Source organism: Salmo salar, chromosome ssa14 (assembly GCF_905237065.1).
Source record: "Salmo salar chromosome ssa14, Ssal_v3.1, whole genome shotgun sequence".
Lineage (NCBI taxonomy): Eukaryota > Metazoa > Chordata > Actinopteri > Salmoniformes > Salmonidae > Salmo > Salmo salar.
In genome coordinates this window covers 89,784,303-89,807,268 of record NC_059455.1, presented here as the reverse complement: position 1 = coordinate 89,807,268, position 22,966 = coordinate 89,784,303, and the positions used below count along the sequence as shown (strand labels likewise).

The 22,966-nt window shown below is 42.7% G+C and overlaps 1 protein-coding gene across 4 annotated transcripts in view; it reads left to right on the top strand.

Annotated features, from left to right (window-relative positions):
* LOC106570560 (rho family-interacting cell polarization regulator 2) overlaps window positions 1-22,966 on the top strand; it is a 96,145-nt gene that overhangs the window by 1,050 nt on the left and 72,129 nt on the right. The window lies entirely within an intron of this gene.

Here is a 22,966-nt window from a genome sequence, read left to right as displayed (position 1 = left end):
ACCATGAGGGGGGACTGAAGCAGGGGCATCGGGGCTACGGATGGCACCATAAGGGGGGACTGAAGGAGGGGCATCAGGGCTATGGATGGCACCATGAGGGGGGACTGAAGGAGGTGCATCGGGGCTATGGATGGCACCATGAGGGGGGACTGAAGGAGGGGCATCGGGGCTATGGATGGGTGGGAAGGACACACTAGCGTTGAGGTGATGACTGACACTAAAGACGTGATGAGGTGATAACTGATACTAAAGACAGGTGATGACTGATACTAAATGTAGTGTGGATTGAAAAGGTTCCCAGTGTGGGTTTAGACAGAGCTGAGGTGATGTCATCACCATATTGACCAGTGTGGGTTTAGACAGTGCTGAGGTGATGTCATCACCATATTGACCAGTGTGGGTTTAGACAGAGCTGAGGTGATGTCATCACCATATTGACCAGTGTGGGTTTAGACAGTGCTGAGGTGATGTCATCACCATATTGACCAGTGTGGGTTTAGACAGAGCTGAGGTGATGTCATCACCATATTGACCAGTGTGGGTTTAGACCGAGCTGAGGTGATGTCATCACCATATTGACCAGTGTGGGTTTAGACAGAGCTGAGGTGATGTCATCACCATATTGACCAGTGTGGGTTTAGACAGAGCTGAGGTGATGTCATCACCATATTGACCAGTGTGGGTTTAGACCGAGCTGAGGTGATGTCATCACCATATTGACCAGTGTGGGTTTAGACAGAGCTGAGGTGACGTCATCACCATATTGACCAGTGTGGGTTTAGACAGTGCTGAGGTGATGTCATCACCATATTGACCAGTGTGGGTTTAGACAGAGCTGAGGTGATGTCATCACCATATTGACCAGTGTGGGTTTAGACAGAGCTGAGGTGATGTCATCACCATATTGACCAGTGATTGACTTTGTGCTACCAGAGAATTACATTTTGAAAGATTACATTGGTTTTGCACAGTTCCCTTTCTGCTGTCTCTGTGCTGCTTGTTGATCGATGTTCAACTTTTTAGAAGGCAGCAGAGAAGAGAGCCTTGTGTGGGTGTTCTTGTATAACTGGCAGATGTTTTAAACCAAACATTATATACCACAAGAGAGTATTTTAACCCAATATAATCATAATGTGCATTGCATTTTCCACTGTGACGTAAGAGAATTGAATGATGAAGTGAATGTTTTGGGACGTAGCAGTTTGGACAGTATCAAGGGGAAGTACAACTACTAACAGCTGGTGAAATCATTTTCTTTCTCTTGCACTAGTCTTCCACCCATTATATATGAGCCACTCCACTTCAGCTGTTGAAAACGCTATATGCAAACTAGCTTGCTATTGCAATACTTATTATGGTAATGTATAAAAACAACATTTTAATGTCTCTAGTGAAACATACATACAATCAATGCGGAAGACACATTTCAGTTGAATGCATTCAGTTGTACAACTGACTGGGTATTGCCCCTTTCCCTTTCCCTTCCTATAATAAACAATATGCAGGGTATTCCTAGATTCAGATTCATGCACCATGTTGGTCCTGTAATGTATGATAATGTCTAGGTTGGTTGACCCACTTTGCAGTAAATTAAATGAGCCAATGGTAATGTCACTTCTGTCCTTGTGAGCAAAAACACAGCCAGGAGGTAGACACACACGCTTACGGTTAACCGTTAATCGGTTAGCTGCAGAAAATACATTTGACCGGTCATGCTTATCGTTCTATGGGTTAATTCAATTGGCTCGTTTGTATTTTCGTTATTCGTCATGTGTACAGCATACAGAGAGCCTAGTTTGAGCGGAATAGCCTACCACCTGTCAGACAGCTAAGAGTAGCTCCTCGAAAAGCATGTAGGCTACTTGGGTGAAACCTGCTTTTGGAAGCCCAGTAATTGGTCAGCCCAGTCATTGGTCAGCCCAGTCATTGGTCAGCCCAGTCATTGCACAACAAAAAACAATTCTAAATGCAGTCGCATATTAAAAACTTTGGTGGCCACGATTAAAAAGGAGTTATTTTATTTCTCAATCTCAACTGGTAAAGTTGCATTTAGATGCATAGGCTATAGACTGCCTACTGTTGACTATCAGCACATCACCCACCTCTTTGCAACGTTTATTTTATTTATTCAACTAGGCAAGTCAGTTAAGAACAAATTCTTATTTACAATGACGGTCTACCCTGGCCAAGCCCTAACCCGGACGATGCTGGGCCAATTGTGCACCGCCCTATGGGACTCCCAATCACGGCCGGTTGTGATACTGCCTGGAATCAAACCAGGGTCTGTAGTGACGCCTCTAACACTGAGATGCAGTGCCTTAGACCGCTGTGCCACTCGGGAGCCCCACTAACGTCAGCTTGAGGCTGTGTAATTGTTTGAAACCTGAACACTTTACTTCAAATGAATGAGGCATTTCTTTTCTTGTTTCAAAGTAGCCTTGCCAAAATCCATCCATAGAAATGTGGAGGCAATTATTTTATAAAAACTTCCTCATCGTTAGTGTTTTAGTGTTTTATCTCGTGTGGAACCGCTCCCATTAGCGCGTGCTGTTTAGAACAGTGTTTTATCTCGTGTGGAACCGCTCCCATTAGTGTGTGCTGTTTAGAACAGTGTTTTATCTCGTGTGGAACCGCTCCCATTAGTGTGTGCTGTTTAGAACAGTGTTTTATCTCGTGTGGAACCGCTCCCATTAGCGCGTGCTGTTTAGAACAGTGTTTTATCTCGTGTGGAACCGCTCCCATTAGTGTGTGCTGTTTAGAACAGTGTTTTATCTCGTGTGGAACCGCTCCCATTAGTGTGTGCTGTTTAGAACAGTGTTTTATCTCGTGTGGAACCGCTCCCATTAGTGTGTGCTGTTTAGAACAGTGTTTTATCTCGTGTGGAACCGCTCCCATTAGCGCGTGCTGTTTAGAACAGTGTTTTATCTCGTGTGGAACCGCTCCCATTAGCGCGTGCTGTTTAGAACAGTGTTTTCCACGTTTTATTAGTTGCTTCATTGCTGGAATTGCATGTTCAATAGTATGTTATAGGATTTTCACTAGACATCGATAGCCTTGCTATTGTTGCATTTTTCCATTAATAGCTTCATGAAAAATGTCCAGTCCTTGTATGCATGGGGGTGGCAGGTAGCCTAGTGGTTAGAGCGTTGGGCCAGTAACCGAAAAGTTATAATATCAAATCCCTGACCTGACAAGGTAAAGATCTGTCGTTCTGCTCCTGAACAAGGTTAACCCACTGTTCCTAGACTTGCCTAGTTAAAAGAAATGCATGCATAGTATCAGACAGGAAGAGATGAAGTGGCCAAAATTGCTAAGGGCTTATTTTGCGGTTTATTCTTGTTGTCTTGCTTCCCGCCTTGGGACGAATCCCATTGTTAAGGACGAAACATAGTATTTTTTGTTGGTCAGGTCATTTTACTGTTTTGATTTTTTTGTAACGTTTGTTGACCATTTAATGTTGACCACTTAGTCTCCTCCTTCAGTCTTCTTCTTCTTCTGACTTTATATGGCGGTTGGCAACCAACTTTAAGGTGCATTACCACTACCAACTGGACTGGAGTATGGACCTCAGTTCATCTTTCAATCAACCACGTGGGTATGTACTCCTAAAAACCAATGAGGAGATGGGAGAGGCGGGTCTTGCAGCTTGTCAATCGTCACAAATAGAACCAGTTATATTTTAGCGGCAGGCTACGCTGACACTTGTTGACACGCATGAGCAGTGTGGGTGCAACGATTTAAAAATGTATTTTGCATCTATCGCGCACGCAACGGGGGCAGTGTGGTCAGCATGTTAGGCTGCCATAGAGTCAATTATGACTTAGGTGGCACGTTTCCCTGCGGTCGAGTGTGGCAGCAGAAATAGCAGAGTGCTGTAGTACTATAGAGGGGTGGAGATCGGCTCAGAGCTCTCTTTCATACTCTTTTCTCTCTCTCTCTCCCGTTTTCTCTCTCTCTCCCGTTTTCTCTCTCTCTCTCTCCCGTCTTCTCTCTCTCTTTGGAGTAGTTCATGTATGATGAAACAATGACACTGAAAATGCTTTGATACTCTAAAACAAATAATTATGCTGATACAGTGGCAATATGTCTCTCATGGTAGAGTCTGCAACTGCGGTTTACTGTACCTTATGAAACTGTGATGACAGATTTCAAACAGACCTTTAACCTTCTCCAAGTTTCCTAAATCAGTCCACTATTGCAGTTGTTTTCAATCTTATTTCCTGAATCCTGACTGGTAATGGTGTGACAGTGGATAAAGAATAAGTCACTTCCCTAAATGACTTATTAGGCTATTATTTTTATTTGTTTTATTTGAGAAAACTTTTTGTTGTTGCCCTTTTTCTCCCCAATTTTGTGGTATCCAAATGATAGTTACAGTCTTGTCTCATCGCTGCAACTCCCGTGCGGACTCGGGAGAGGCGAAGGTTGAGAGCCGTGCGTTATTATTCATATTATTATTTTTATTATTAGTATTATTATTATTAGTAGTAGTAGTACTAGTATTATTAGTATTATGATTATTAGTAGTAGTATTATTAGTATTATTATTATTCTTTTTAGTATTATTATTATTATTAGTAGTACTAGTATTATTAGTGTTATTAGTAGTACTAGTATTATTAGTGTTATTAGTAGTACTAGTATTATTAGTGTTATTAGTATTATTATTATTTGTGTTATTCGTATTATTAGTAGTAGTAGTACTAGTATTATTAGTGTTATTAGTATTATTAGTATTATTAGTAGTAGTAGTACTACTAGTATTATTAGTATTATTATTAGTAGCAGTACTACTAGTATTATTAGTGTTATTAGTATTATTATTAGTAGTATTATTAGTAGTAGTATGTTTTCATTCAATCAAGCAAAACAAATGTGATATAAATGAAAAGAAGAAAAAGGCGGTGTAATTATGTGGTCTCCATAAGTTATATAAAGGACTACATTGGCAGAGGCCTAGCAGCCTGCGGGAAGATTGCGGAAAGTGGTGAGTCTGTACATCCCAAAGAGCGTTGATTGTGAGTTCTGACAGGAAACGGGGTCCGATGTAGTCCAAGAAAGACATTAAGCACTAGTGTTAGCAGGGAAGGAGAGTTTACTGGGTCAGTAGGGACAGAAAAACCCAAAGAAAGGTGCCACTTCAGCAAGAGGAGAGATGTTTCTGAAAGCTCCTTGTAGGCCTATATAACAGTAGTGTACCTGTACCTGTAGGCCTATATAACAGTAGTGTACCTGTACCTGTAGGCCTATATAACAGTAGTGTACCTGTACCTGTAGGCCTATATAACAGTAGTGTACCTGTACCTGTAGGCCTATATAACAGTAGTGTACCTGTACCTGTAGGCCTATATAACAGTAGTGTACCTGTACCTGTAGGCCTATATAACAGTAGTGTACCTGTACCTGTAGGCCTATATAATAGTAGTGTACCTGTACTTGTAGGCCTATATAACAGTAGTGTACCTGTACCTGTAGGCCTATATAATAGTAGTGTACCTGTACTTGTAGGCCTATATAATAGTAGTGTACCTGTACCTGTAGGCCTATATAACAGTAGTGTACCTGTACCTGTAGGCCTATATAACAGTAGTGTACCTGTACCTGTAGGCCTATATAACAGTAGTGTACCTGTACCTGTAGGCCTATATAACAGTAGTGTACCTGTACCTGTAGGCCTATATAATAGTAGTGTACCTGTACTTGTAGGCCTATATAATAGTAGTGTACCTGGGTCCTGTATAGTACTGTTACACTACCTGGTCTAGGAGCCTCTCCTCCAATCAGATCCCTCGTTGTGATACATGCTCCTCCCTTCCTATGGGCTTGATCAGTCAGAGTGGTACAGCATTTAGCACACCATTGCAGGCTCTTGCTTGAAGAGCCACAGTGATACCGAAGCTATACAGCCCCACACAGTTCAAATCACATCAATCTTTATTTATATAGCACATTTCATACAAATTTAGTGTAATCTGATGTGCTTTAGCCAAGCTTTAATTGGCCTTGTTCACCTGTGGCCTATAAGCCCCCTCTACACTTACCAGAAAGCATAGCTAGAATGAAGTTCAATGAACTCAACCCCTTCTGCGGTGCACCTGTGACACACTACACCACGTGACCCTAGAGCACCGCCATGTTGTCATCTATAGAAAATGTTACTACAGCCCCAGGGTGAAACAGAGGACAAATATATCTCTGACTTTTCTCGCTGAACCACAAGGCAGCTCAGTGTGTGCTACTGTAGCCAGCAAGAGCCAGAAAGGAGTGTGCGTGTGTGTGTGTGTGTGTGTGTGTGTGTGTGTGTGTGTGTGTGTGTGTGTGTGTGTGTGTGTGTGTGTGTGTGTGTGTGTGTGTGTGTGTGTGTGTGTGTGTGTGTGTGTGTGTGTGTGTGTGTGTGTTTGTACTGTATGTGTGTGTTAGAACCTGTAATATGCAGTGACCCAGGCAGGATGACCGATACAAGAAGCAGTATCAGGTTTCACAAATCCATATATTCTGTGAGCCTCTCCTTGTCTAGACATGTCTTGTGCTGCTGCAACCCAGGAAACTAGATCCTGACAGGGGCCTCGTGGAGCCTACTGAGGTTGTACTGTATTACACAGGAGACGCACACACACACACCCTCTCTTTCTTTATCCCTCTCTCTGTGTAATGATTGATGAGGTGAAGGAGGAGGGAGGGAGTGACAGATGATTTATCTCAACAGACTCAGGGTTTGACAGGCTCAGTGTTGAGACGGTATCAGTTGATCTGGATCTGAAGCGGGATCTCAACATTACGAAGTCTGGATCTGAAGCGGGTTCTCATCATTACGAAGTCTGGATCTGAAGCGGGATCTCAACATTACAAAGTCTGAATCTGAAGCGGGATCTCAACATTACGAAGTCTGGATCTGAAGCGGGATCTCAACATTATGAAGTCTGCCAGTGTCTCAACACAATGTGTTCAGTCATCATATTGTGCCTTTGAGTGGCATGGTTAGCTTTTCCCTGGAAATGAATCAGAGAGCGCTGATGTTTTGGGCGTCTGACAACTGAGAGGAACAATTACGGTTTTGTGTGTGACACTGTCTGTTCACAACTAGTACCAATATCCCAATACTGTCCGAGGAACAATGGTGGATGATTATTGTTAAAGGGTGAAATTAGTACAAGATGAGTAATGTCAGAGAACTGATAAATTCATGACATCTTCACAGTACATGCACACAGGAAGTTGCACAGAATTTTCACAACGTTCAAGTTTGCGCTCAGCAGACCTGAAATTAGTTCAGTAGCCCAAGAAATTGGAGGGAACATTGACACACCACTCCAGGCCTAGAGAACACACACACACACACACACACACACACACACACACACACACACACACACACACACACACACACACACACACACACACACACACACACACACACACACACACACACACACACACACACACCCCTTCCTACTCCTGCACTCCTCTCCTCCTCCTCTCCTCCTCCTCTTTTCCGACCGCAATAGGGCTTACAAACAGACAGGCCTGACCTCTGCACTCAGGCTGAAACTAGTCTGCCCAGAGACTCTCTGGAACCAAGAAAAAGACACATAACTCACACACCGTTTAAACACACAACTCACACACTGTTTAAACACACAACTCACACACCGTTTAAACACACAACTCACACACTGTTTAAACACACAACTCACACACACCGTTTAAACACACAACTCACACACCGTTTAAATACACAACACACACACTGTTTAAACTCACAACTCACACACTGTTTAAACACACAACTCACACACTGTTTAAACACACAACTCACACACTGTTTAAACACACAACTCACACACTGTTTAAACACACAACTCACACACTGTTTAAACACACAACTCACACACACCGTTTAAACACACAACTCACACACACCGTTTAAACACACAACTCACACACTGTTTAAACACACAACTCACACACTGTTTAAACACACAACTCACACACTGTTTAAACACATAACTCACAAACTGTTTAAATACACAACACACACACTGTTTAAATACACAACACACACACTGTTTAAATACACAACTCACACACTGTTTAAATACACAACTCACACACTGTTTAAATACACAACTCACACACTGTTTAAATACACAACTCACACACTGTTTAAATACACAACTCGCACACTGTTTAAACACACAACTCACACACTGTTTAAACACACAACTCACACACTGTTTAAACACACAACTCACACACTGTTTAAACACACAACTCACACACACCGTTTAAACACACAACTCACACACACCGTTTAAACACACAACTCACACACCGTTTAAACACACAACTCACACACCGTTTAAATACACAACTCACACACACCGTTTAAACACACAACTCACACACACCATTTAAACACACAACTCACACACCGTTTAAACACACAACTCACACACTGTTTAAACACACAACTCACACACACCGTTTAAACACACAACTCACACACTGTTTAAACACATAACTCACACACTGTTTAAACACACAACACACACACACCGTTTAAACACACAACTCACACACCGTTTAAACACACAACTCACACACTGTTTAAACACACAACTCACACACTGTTTAAACACACAACTCACACACACTGTTTAAATACACAACTCACACACCGTTTAAATACACAACACACACACTGTTTAAACACACAACTCACACACACCGTTTAAACACACAACTCACACACTGTTTAAATACACAACTCACACACCATTTAAACACATAACACACACACTGTTTAAACACATAACACACACACTGTTTAAATACACAACTCACACACACTGTTTAAACACACACACACCGTTTAAACACACAACTCACACACCGTTTAAATACACAACTCACACACACTGTTTAAACACACACACACCGTTTAAACACACAACTCACACACTGTTTAAATACACAACACACACACTGTTTAAATACACAACTCACACACTGTTTAAATACACAACTCACACACTGTTTAAATACACAACTCACACACACTGTTTAAACACACAACACACACACTGTTTAAACACACAACTCACACACTGTTTAAACACACAACACACACCGTTTAAACACACAACTCACACACTGTTTAAATACACAACACACACACTGTTTAAACACACACACTGTTTAAACACACACACTGTTTAAACACACAACACACACCGTTTAAACACACAACTCACACACCGTTTAAACACACAACTCACACACTGTTTAAATACACAACTCACACACTGTTTAAATACACAACTCACACACTGTTTAAATACACAACACACACACACTGTTTAAATACACAACACACACACTGTTTAAACACACACACTGTTTAAACACACACACTGTTTAAACACACAACTCACACACTGTTTAAATACACAACACACACACTGTTTAAATACACAACTCACACACTGTTTAAATACACAACTCACACACACTGTTTAAACACACACACCGTTTAAATACACAACACACACCAACTGTTTAAATACACAACACACACTGTTTAACACACACACTGTTTAAACACACAACTCACACACTGTTTAAATACACAACACACACACTGTTTAAATACACAACACACACACACTGTTTAAACACACACAGTGTGAAGATTCTCTGGAAGCCAAGTAAAAACACTCACACACACTGTTTATCTTTCTCTCTGGAGTTGGGCCGAGCTAAACTTCAACACTCTAACATACAGCCTCTAACCGACAGACTCTAACCGGTAGCCATTAACCGACAGCTTCTAACAGACAGCCTCCAACCCTCAACCTCTAAACGACATTCTCTAATTAACAGCCTTTAACCGTCAACCTCTAAACGACATTCTCTAATTAACAGCCTTTAACCGTCAACCTCTAAACGACATTCTCTAATTAACAGCCTTTAACCGTCAACCTCTAACATACAGTTTCTAACCGACAGCCTCTAACTGTCTCTAACCGACAGCCTCTAACCGTCAACCTCTAACTGTCTCTAACATACAGTTTCTAACCGACAGCCTCTAACTGTCTCTAACATACAGTTTCTAACCGACAGCCTATAGGGTGTCTCTAACATACAGGCTCTAACCGACAGCCTCTAACCAACAGCCTCTAACTGTCTCTAACATACAGGCTCTAACCGACATCCTCTAACCGACAGCCTCTAACTGTCTCTAACATACAGTTTCTAACCGACAGCCTCTAACTGTTTCTAACGTACAGTTTCTAACCGACAGCCTCTAACTGTCTCTAACATACAGGCTCTAACCGACAGCCTCTAACTGTCTCTAACATACAGTTTCTAACCGACAGGCTCTAACTGTCTCTAACATACAGGCTCTAACCGACAGCCTCTAACCGACAGCCTCTAACTTCTCTAACATGCAGTTTCTAACCAACAGCCTCTAACCGACATCCTCTAACTGTCTCTAACATACAGTTTCTAACCGACAGCCTCTAACTGTCTCTAACATACAGTTTCTAACCGACAGCCTCTAACTGTCTCTAACATACAGTTTCTAACCGACAGCCTCTAACTGTCTCTAACATACAGTTTCTAACCGACAGCCTCTAACTGTCTCTAACCGACAGCCTCTAACCGTCAACCTCTAACTGTCTCTAACATACAGTTTCTAACCGACAGCCTCTAACTGTCTCTAACATACAGTTTCTAACCGACAGCCTATAGGGTGTCTCTAACATACAGGCTCTAACCGACAGCCTCTAACCAACAGCCTCTAACTGTCTCTAACATACAGGCTCTAACCGACATCCTCTAACCGACAGCCTCTAACTGTCTCTAACATACAGTTTCTAACCGACAGCCTCTAACTGTTTCTAACGTACAGTTTCTAACCGACAGCCTCTAACTGTCTCTAACATACAGGCTCTAACCGACAGCCTCTAACTGTCTCTAACATACAGTTTCTAACCGACAGGCTCTAACTGTCTCTAACATACAGGCTCTAACCGACAGCCTCTAACCGACAGCCTCTAACTGCCTCTAACATGCAGTTTCTAACCAACAGCCTCTAACCGACATCCTCTAACTGTCTCTAACATACAGTTTCTAACCGACAGCCTCTAACTGTCTCTAACATACAGTTTCTAACCGACAGCCTCTAACTGTCTCTAACATACAGTTTCTAACCGACAGCCTCTAACTGTCTCTAACATACAGTTTCTAACCGACAGCCTCTAACTGGCTCTAACATACAGTTTCTAACCGACAGCCTCTAACTGTCTCTAACATACAGGCTCTAACCGACAGCCTCTAACCGACAGCCTCTAACTGTCTCTAACATACAGGCTCTAACCGACAGCCTCTAACTGTCTCTAACATACAGTTTCTAACCGACAGCCTCTAACTGTCTCTAACATACAGTTTCTAACCGACAGCCTCTAACTGTCTCTAACATACAGTTTCTAACCGACAGCCTCTAACTGTCTCTAACATACAGGCTCTAACCGACAGCCTCTAACCGACAGCCTCTAACTGTCTCTAACATACAGTTTCTAACCGACAGCCTCTAACCGACAGCCTCTAACTGTCTCTAACATACAGGCTCTAACCGACAGCCTCTAACCGACAGCCTCTAACCGACAGACTCTAACCGACAGCCTCTAACCGACAGCCTCTAACCGACAGCCTCTAACTGTCTCTAACATACAGCCTCTAACCGACAGACTCTAACCGACAGACTCTAACCGACAGACTCTAACCGACAGCCTCTAACCGACAGACTCTAACCGACAGCCTCTAACGTACACACGCAGGCTCTAACTGATAGCCTCGAACTGACCATCTCTAAGCAACAGCCTCTAACCAACCTTCATGGTCAGAATAATCGGATAAAGACTATGACTGTCTGTACTGTGTATGGAGACTGGTGAATGGGAAACATTGCCTTGTGTTCACCCAGGAGGGGAAGCCTAGCCCTAACTAGCTTGTTAGTCTGCTTTTTCCTCTTTCTGACAGTTGCATCCATTGACCTAATTTAGCCTGAACAAGCTTCCACAAACACACGTCTCGGTTTGTTTTTTCTTTCTACAGAAGCAGAACAAGTAGAGAGAAAAACTGGAATGGCAAAATGGGAAGGTGAAGGGTTTATGAAGTGGGCAGGTGAAGGGTTTATGAAGTGGGCAGGTGAAGGGTTTATGAAGTGGGCAGGTGAAGGGTTTATAAAGTGGGCAGGTGAAGGGTTTATAAAGTGGGCAGGTGAAGGGTTTATGAAGTGGGCAGGTGAAGGGTTTATAAAGTGGGCAGGTGAAGGGTTTATGAAGTGGGCAGGTGAAGGGTTTATAAAGTGGGCAGGTGAAGGGTTTATGAAGTGGGCAGGTGAAGGGTTTATAAAGTGTGCAGGAGAAGGGTTTATGAAGTGGGCAGGTGAAGGGTTTATGAAGTGGGCAGGTGAAGCGTTTATGAAGTGGGCAGGTGAAGGGTTTATAAAGTGGGAAGGTGAAGGATTTATAAAGTGGGCAGGAGAAGGGTTTATAATCTATGGAATTGTAAGTCACAATATTGGGTTCAGGGAGATATTAGAAATGTTGCCTATAGATGGTTTCAATGACACAAGATGTCATGACATTTTATGACATTTGTTATGTAATTTGTTTCTGAGAATGACGTTGGTATGAGAGGGAGAGAGATAGAGTTTCCCTACTGTGATGGGTAGAATGTTCTGTGATGGGTGGATCCTATTGCAAGTAGGTTCCTTTCCTTCCAGCCCACAATAAAGCTGGTGCTTGGAGGCTGGGCTTAGGCCTACCTGCAGCAGTCAAAGCCCTGTCATTAACCATGCTACAGGGCATGACAGCCCTATAATCTGCCCACGTCTGAGGCTGAGCAGCACTGCCTGTCCCACCCACCAGTAAAAAAACAAAAACATTCACAGAACAGCTGTATGGTTGAGTGAACTTTCAAAGCCATTTTGAAGGCTGTAAGTGCTAGACCCCCCACCGTCCACATCAGTGGAGGTTCCTCAGAGGAGGAAAGGGAGGACCATCCTCCTCAGTGAATTTCATAAAATAAAAATGGTAAAATATTGAAAAAGTTATCCTTTTTAGATAAAACTTTACTAAATATATTCACGTCACCAAATAATTGATTAAAACACACTGTTTTGCAATGCAAGTCTATAGTAGTCTCAACAGCACTCTGTAGGGTAGCACCATGATGCAGCCGGAGGACAGAAGCTAGCTGTCCTCCTCTTGGTACATTGACTTCAATACAAAACCTAGGAGGGGAGGCTCTTGGTTTTCTCCCCCTTCCATAGACTTACACAGTAATCATGACAACTTCCGGAGGACGTCCTCCAACCTATCAGAGCTCTTGCAGCATGAACTGACATGTTGTTCACCCAATCAAAGGATCAGAGAATGAATCTATTACTGAAAGCATAAGCTAGAGCTAGCTAGCACTGCAGTGCATAAAATGTGGTGAGTAGTTGACTCAAAGAGAGAGAAAGACAATTGTTGAACAGTTTTCAACAAATTAATTTCTTCAGAAAGGAAAAAGATGCAAGAGAGAGAGAGAGAATGTCATTTTCACTTACTTAGCTAGCAAATGCAGCTGGCTAGTTTAGTTACTCAAACACCCGGCTCAAACAGAGGGATGCTATGTTAGCTAGCTGGCTATGACTATACAACACAAAACTGGATCTCTTCCAAGTCAAGGTAAGCTTTTGGTTTTATTAATTTATTGCCACTGGGGCCCACCGGTGTAACTGCTTACTGACTATCCACTGTAACGTTACTGCATGATTGTAGCGGTTCTACTAACGCGTTAGTTCTTTTAGCAATGTTGATTATGACGTTACTTTAGCTAACATGGGGATAACGATGTAGGCTGTGTGTAGCGGTTATGACATGGTTTGGCTTGGATTTTTTTGTTGTTGTCACATACAGCTGATGTGTTGTTCATTGAAGTCCACAAACATTTACATTTACATTTACATTTTAGTCATTTAGCAGACGCTCTTATCCAGAGCGACTTACAGTAGTGAATGCATACATTTCATTTAATTTCATGCATTTTTTTGGTATATTTTTTTTTGTACTGGCCCCCCGTGGGAATCGAACCCACAACCCTGGTGTTGCACACACCAACAAACGAAGGGCAAAGGTGAGAGGAGGAGAGTGTAGAGAGGCTAGAATGAATACAAGGTGGCTGCTATGAACGCAAACCGTGTTCATGCGTGATCAGGGGTTCATTCTGTTGATTAAACGGAAGCAAACGTAACAGGGATAAAAATACCTGAATTTGCCCAATAGAAACTCTTGTTTGCAACTGTTGGACTAATGATTACACCCTAGATCAGCTAGATGCAGGCAAGAGTGTGCAAGGTATTAAATGTGTCACTGTCTGTCATCTAAAATTTTTCTCTCGACCTGTGTGCACCTACATTGTAAACTTTCATTCATAGGCTAGGTTGTAGCAAGCTCATGATGGGTATAGGGGAAATTAGAGTATCATGTAGTAGCCAGACCTATTTATTTAACCAGGTAAGCCAGTTGAGAACAAGTTCTCGTTTACAACTGCGACCTGGCCAAGATAAAGCAAAGCAGAGAGACAAAAACAACAACACAGAGTTACATATGGGATAAACAAACGTACAGTCAATAACACAATAGAAAAATCTGTATACAGTGTGTGCAAAATAAAGTAAGGAGCTAAGGCAATAAATAGGCCAATAGTGATTAATTACAATTTAGCAATTTACACTGGAGTGATACATGTGCAGATGAGGATGTGCAAGTTGAAAATACTTGTGTGAAAAAGAGCAGAAAAACAAAAACAAATATGGGTGAGGTAGGTAGTTGGTTGGATGGGCTATTTACAGATGGGCTGTGTACAGCTACAACGATCGGTAAGCTGCTCTGACAGCTGACGCTTAAAGTTAGTGAGGGAGATATAAGTCTCCACCTTCAGTAATTTTTGCAATTCGTTCCAGTCATTGGCAGCAGAGAACTGGAAGGAAAGGCAGCCAAAGGAGGTGTTGGCTTTGGGGATGACCAGTGAAATATACCTGCTGGAGCGCGTGCTACGGGTGGGTGTTGCTATGGTGACCAGTGAGCTGAGATAAGGCAGAGCTTTACCTAGCAAAGACTTATAGATGACTTGGGGCCAGTGGGTTTGGCGACTAATATGTAGCGAAGACCAGCCAACGAGAGCATACAGGTCGCAGTGGTGGGTAATACAGTATATGGGGCTTTGGTGACAAAATGGATGGCACTGTGATAGACTGCATCCAATTTGCTGAGTAGAGTGTTGGAGGCTATGTTGTAAATGACATCGCCGAAGTCAAGGATCTGTAGGATAGTCAGTTTTACGAGGGTATGTTTGGCAGCATGAGTGAAGGAGGCTTTGTTGTGAAATAGGAAGTCGATTCTAGATTTAACTGGATTGGAGATGCTTAATGTGAGTCTGGAAGGAAAGTTTACAGTCTAGCCAGACACCTAGGTATTTATAGTTGTCCACATATTCTAAGTCAGAACCGTCCAGAGTATTGATGCTAGTGGGGCGGGCGGGTGCGGGCAGCGATTGGTTGAAGAGCATGCATTTCATTTTACTATCATTTAAGAGCAGTTGGAGGCCAGGGAAGGAGTGTTGTATGGCATTGAATCTCGTTTGGAGGTTTGGTAACACAGTGTCCAGAGAAGGGCCAGATGTATCCATAATGGTGTTGTCTACGTAGAGGTGTATCAAAGAATCCCCCGCTGCAAGAGCAACATCATTGATGTATACAGAGAAAAGAGTCGGCCCGAGAATTGAAGCCTGTGGCACCCCCATAGAGAGGTCCGGACAACACGCCCTCCGATTTGACACACTGAACTCTATCTGAGCGAACCAGGCGAGGCAGTCATTAGAGAAACCAAGGCTATTGAGTCTGCTGATAAGATTACGGTGATTGACAGAGTCGAAAGCGTTGACCAGGTCGATGAAGAGGGCTGCACAGTACTGTCTTTTATCGATGGCGGTAATGATATTGTTTAGGACCTTGAGCATGGCTGAGGTGCACCCGTTACCAGCGCGGAAACCAGATTGCATAGCGGAGAAGGTACGGTGGGATTGAAAATGGTCGGTAATCTGTTTGTTCACTTGGCTTTCGAAGACTTTAGAAAGGCAGGGCTGGATGGATATAGGTCTGTAACAGTTTTGGTCTGGAGTGTCTCCCCCTTTGAAGAGGGGGATGACCGCGGCCGCATTCCAATCTTTAGGAATCTCAGATGATACGAAAGAGGTAGAACAGACTAGTAATAGCGGTTGCAACAACGACGGCGGATCATTTTAGGAAGAGAGGGTCCAGATTGTCTAACCCAGCTGATTTGTAGGGGTCCAGATTTTGCAGCTCTTTCAGAACATCAGCTGTCTGGATATGGGTGAAGGAGAAACGGGGGGGGGGCTTGGGCCAGTTGCTGCGGGGGGTGCAGAGCTGTTGGCTGGGGTTGGGGTAGCCAGATGGAAAGCATGCCCAGCCATAGAGAAATGCTTATTGAAATTCTTGATTAACGTGGATTTAGCAGTGGTGACAGTGTTTCCTAGTCTTAGTGCAGTGGGCAGCTGGGAGGAGGTGCTCTTATTCTCCATGGACTTTACAGTGTCCCAAAACTTGTTGGAATTAGTTCTGCAGGATGCAAATTTCTGTTTGAAAAAGCTAGCCTTTGCTTTCCTAACTGACTGTGTGTATTGGTTCCTGACTTCCCTGAAAAGTTGCATATCACGGGGACTATTCGAAGCTAGTGCAGTACACCACAGGGTGTTTTTGTGGTGGTCAAGGGCAGTCAAGTCTGGAGTGAACCAAGGGCTATAACTGTTCTTAGTTCTACATTTTTTGAAAGGGGCATGCTTATTTAAGATGGTGAGGAAAGCACTTTTAAAGAACAACCAGGCATCCTCTACTGACGGGATGAGGTCAGTATCCTTCCAGGATACCCGGGAAATGTCGATTAGAAAGGCCTGCTCACAGAAGTGTTTTAGGGAGCGTTTGACAGTGATGAGGGATGGTCGTTTGACCGCGGACCCATAACGGACGCAGGCAATGAGGCAGTGATTGCTGAGATCCTGGTTGAAAACAGCAGAGGTGTATTTAGAGGGCAAGTTGGTCAGGGTGATATCTATGTGGATGCCCATGTTTACGGATTTGGGGTTGTACCTGGTAGGTTCCTTGATAATTTGTGTGAGATTGAGGGCATCTAGCTTAGATTGAAGGACGGCCGGGGTGTTAAGCATATCCCAATTTAGGTCACCTAGCAGTTCGAACTCTGACGATAGATGGGGGGGCAATAAATTCACATATGGTGTCCAGGGCACAGCTGAGAGCTGAGGGGCATCTATAACAAGCAACAACAGTGAGGGACTTATTTCTGGAGAGATGGATCTTTAAAAGTAGAAGCTCAAACTGTTTGGGCACAGACCTGGATAGTATGACAAAACTCTGCAGGCTATCTCTACAGTAGATTGCAATTCCGCCCCCTTTAGCAGTTCTGTCTTGACGGAAAATGTTGTAATTGGGGATGGAAATTTCAGAATTCTTGGTGGCCTTCCTAAGCCAGGATTCCCGACACGGCTAGGACATCAGGGTTGGAGGAGTGTGCTAAAGCAGTGAATAAAGCAAACTTAGGGAGGAGGCTTCTGATGTTAACATGCATGAACCCAAGGCTTTTACAGTTGCAGAAGTCAATAAATGAGAGCGCCTGGGGAATGGGAGTGATGCTGGGGGCTGCAGGGCCTGGGTTAACCTCCACATCACCAGAGGAACAGAGGAGGAGTAGGATGAGGGTACGGCTAAAGGCTATAAGAACTGGTCGTCTAGTGCTTTGGGAACAGAGAATAAAAGGAGCAGATTTCTGGGCGTGGTAGGATAGATTCAGGGCATAGTGTTCAGACAGGGGTATGGTAGGGTGCGAGTACAGTGGGGGTAAACCTAGGCATTGAGTGACGATGAGAGAGGTTGTATCTCTGGAGGCGCCAGTTAAGCTGGGTGCGGTCTCCGCATGTGTGGGGGTGGGACAAGGGGGCTCTCTGAGGCATGTTGAGCAGGATTAGGGGCTCTGCAGTAAAATAAAACAATGAGAGCTGCCCTAAACAACAGTATACAAGGCATATTGACATTAGAGAGAGGCATAAAGCAATCACAGGTGTTGATTGGGAGAGCTAAGACAACAACGGGTGAGACAACAACGGGTAAACAGCTAAGACAACAACAACGGGTAAATGGCGATGAATGGGCAGAGAGGGTCAGTTAGCTACACACAGGGCCTGAGTTCGAGGCTGGGGCCGACAGATAAACACAATGAAGTACCGTGTTAATGAACAGTCCAGCAGGCATCAGCTGTGTAGTCGAGTGATCATAGGGTGATCACATACACTTCAGTCTACACAGTAAAAGTGGTTCAGTGTTTGGAGGACTCATGGAGGCATTCTCTCAAACATACAATGAACCAGGCTATTTCCAGGGTGGTAACGAGCCCTGAGACATGGCTGTACATGGCCTCCATTACTATGGTGTCTAGTAGGATGGAAAACATTACTATGGTGTCTAGTAGGATGGAAAACATTATATGGTGTCTAGTAGGATATGAAATATTACTATGGTGTCTAGTAGGATGTAAAACATTACTATGGTGTCTAGTAGGATGGAAAACATTACTATGGTGTCTAGTAGGATGTACAACATTACTATGGTGTCTAATAGGATGTACAACATTACTATGGTGTCTAGTAGGATGGAAAACATTACTATGGTGTCTAGTAGGATGTAAAACATTACTATGGTGTCTAATAGGATGTACAACATTACTATGGTGTCTAGTAGGATGTAAAACATTATATGGTGTCAAGTAGGATGTAAAACATTACTATGGTGTCTAGTAGGACATAAAACATTACTATGGTGTCTAGTAGGATGTACAACATTACTATGGTGTCTACTAGGATGTAAAACATTACTATGGTGTCTAGTAGGATGTACAACATTACTATGGTGTCTAGTAGGATGTACAACATTACTATGGTGTCTAGTAGGATGTACAACATTACTATGGTGTCTAATAGGATGTACAACATTACTATGGTGTCTACTAGGATGTAAAACATTACTATGGTGTCTAGTAGGATGGAAAACATTACTATGGTGTCTACTAGGATGTAAAAATTACTATGGTGTCTAGTAGGATATAAAACATTACTATGGTGTCTAGTAGGATGTAAAACATTACTATGGTGTCTAGTAGGATGTAAAACATTACTATGGTGTCTAGTAGGATATAAAACATTACTATGGTGTCTAGTAGGATGTAAAACATTACTATGGTGTCAAGTAGGATAAACAACATTACTATGGTGTCTACTAGGATGTAAAACATTACTATGGTGTCTAGTAGGATATAAAACATTACTATGGTTTCTAGTAGGATGTAAAACAATATTACTATGGTGTCTAGTAGGATATAAAACATTACTATGGTGTCTAGTAGGATGTAAAAGATTACTATGGTGTCAAGTAGGATGTACAACATTACTATGATGTCTAGTAGGATATGAAATATTACTATGGTGTCTAGTAGGATGTAAAACATTACTATGGTGTCAAGTAGGACGTAAAACATTACTATGGTGTCTAGTAGGATGTAAAACATTACTATGGTGTCTAGTAGGATGTAAAACATTACTATGGTGTCAAGTAGGATGTACAACATTACTATGGTGTCTAGTAGGATATGAAATATTACTATGGTGTCTAGTAGGATGGAAAACATTACTATGGTGTCTAGTAGGATGTAAAACATTACTATGGTGTCAAGTAGGATATAAAACATTATATGGTGTCAAGTAGGATGTACAACATTACTATGGTGTCTAGTAGGATGGAAAACATTACTATGGTGTCTAGTAGGATGGAAAACATTACCATGGTGTCTAGTAGGATGTACAACATTACTATGGTGTCAAGTAGGATGTAAAACATTACTATGGAGTCTAGTAGGATGTACAACATTACTATGGTGTCTAGTAGGATATGAAATATTACTATGGTGTCTAGTAGGATGTAAAACATTACTATGGTGTCAAGTAGGATGTACAACATTACTATGATGTCTAGTAGGATATGAAATATTACTATGGTGTCTAGTAGGATGTAAAACATTACTATGGTGTCTAGTAGGACGTACAACATTACTATGGTGTCTAGTAGGATATAAAACATTACTATGGTGTCTAGTAGGATGTACAACATTACTATGGTGTCTAGTAGGATATAAAACATTACTATGGTGTCTAGTAGGATGTAAAACATTACTATGGTGTCTAGTAGGATGAAAAACATTACTATGGTGTCAAGTAGGATGTACAACATTAATATGGTGTCAAGTAGGATGTACAACATTACTATGGTGTCTAGTAGGATGTAAAACATTACTATGGTGTCAAGTAGGATGTACAACATTACTATGATGTCTAGTAGGATATGAAATATTACTATGGTGTCTAGTAGGATGTAAAACATTACTATGGTGTCAAGTAGGACGTAAACCATTACTATGGTGTCTAGTAGGATGTAAAACATTACTATGGTGTCTAGTAGGATGTAAAACATTACTATGGTGTCAAGTAGGATGTACAACATTACTATGGTGTCTAGTAGGATATGAAATATTACTATGGTGTCTAGTAGGATGGAAAACATTACTATGGTGTCTAGTAGGATGGAAAACATTACTATGGTGTCAAGTAGGATATAAAACATTATATGGTGTCAAGTAGGATGTACAACATTACTATGGTGTCTAGTAGGATGGAAAACATTACTATGGTGTCTAGTAGGATGGAAAACATTACCATGGTGTCTAGTAGGATGTACAACATTACTATGGTGTCAAGTAGGATGTACAACATTACTATGGAGTCTAGTAGGATGTACAACATTACTATGGTGTCTAGTAGGATATGAAATATTACTATGGTGTCTAGTAGGATGTAAAACATTACTATGGTGTCAAGTAGGATGTAGAACATTACTATGGTGTCTAGTAGGATATGAAATATTACTATGGTGTCTAGTAGGATGTAAAACATTAGTATGGTGTCTAGTAGGATGTACAACATTACTATGGTGTCTAGTAGGATATAAAACATTACTATGGTGTCTAGTAGGATGTACAACATTACTATGGTGTCTAGTAGGATGTACAACATTACTATGGTGTCTAGTAGGATGTACAACATTACTATGGTGTCTAGTAGGATATAAAACATTATATGGTGTCAAGTAGGATGTAAAACATTACTATGGTGTCTAGTAGGATGTAAAACATTACTATGGTGTCTAGTAGGATGTACAACATTACTATGGTGTCTAGTAGGATGAAAAACATTACTATGGTGTCAAGTAGGATGTACAACATTACTATGGTGTCAAGTAGGATGTACAACATTACTATGGTGTCTAGTAGGATGTAAAACATTACTATGGTGTCAAGTAGGATGTACAACATTACTATGGTGTCTAGTAGGATGTAAAACATTACTATGGTGTCTAGTAGGATGTACAACATTACTATGGTGTCTAGTAGGATGAAAAACATTACTATGGTGTCTAGTAGGATGTACAACATTACTATGGTGTCTAGTAGGATGTAAAACATTACTATGGTGTCTAGTAGGATGTAAACAGGTAACCAGAGAACAGACGATACGAAAGAGGTAGACCACTGATCCCTCCCTCCCTAACCCTTCCTGTTCCACTGATCCCTCCCTCCTTAACCCTCCCTGTTCAACTGACCCCTCCCTCCCTAACCCTCCCTGTTCCACTGACCCCTCCCTCCCTAACCCTTCCTGTTTCACTGACCCCTCCCTCCCTAACCCTCCCTGTTCCACTGACCCCTCCCTCCCTAACCCTTCCTGTTCCACTGACCCCTCCCTCCCTAACCCTTCCTGTTCCACTTCCACTCTCACCCTCAGATGTCACTGCCCTTGATCTCTTGCCCCCCTTCGCCCTATCCCCCCGTCATATGGCATGTCCGAGTGGCTCTCTCCATGTAAGTGGTCACAAGTGCTCCGGGGGCAAGGGATTGAAAGAGGGGTGTGTATGAGGGGTGTCGGCTGAGATGTCTGAGAGAGGTGGTCCCGTTCAGACCTGTAACATTACGTCCGGCTGTGTGAATTAACCTTCTATTGGTCAATGACACAAACTGACCTGGGACCAGTCCAGGCTCTAATCCTTCTACCCATGGCTCACTACACAAACTGATCTGGGACCAGTCAAGGCTCTAATCCTTCTACCCATGGCTCGCAACACAAACCGATCTGGGACCAGTCAAGGATCTAATCCTTCTACCTATGGCTCAATACACAAACTTATCTGGGATCAGTCCAGCGGCTAATCCTTCTATCCATGGCTAAGCAGCGCTTTTAAGTGATCATACCAGGGAGCTGGGTCTGTTTGTTGGCTCTCCAGTAAATATAGCTGCTGGTCGGGGGCTGTTGATGACAGCTAGCCGTAATTACAGGATGAGTTGTACGCCAGCTGAGAGGAGAGGAGAGGAGAGGAGAGGAGAGGAGAGGAGAGGAGAGGAGAGGAGAGGAGAGGAGAGGAGAGGAGAGGAGAGGAGAGGAGAGGAGAGGAGAGAGGAAAGGAGAGAGAGGAAAGGAGAGGAGAAGAGAGAGAAAAGGAGAGAGAGGAAAGGAAAGGAGAAGAGAGAGGAAAGGAGAGAGAGGAAAGGAGAGGAGAAGAGAGAGGAGAAGAGAGAGGAGAGGAGAGGAGAGGAGAGGAGAGGAGAGGAGAGGAGAGGAGAGGAGAGGAGAGGAGAGGAGAGGAGAGGAGAGGAGAGGAGAGGAGAGGAGAGGAGAGGAGAGGAGAGGAGAGGAGAGGAGAGAGGAGAGGAGAGGGGAAAGGAGA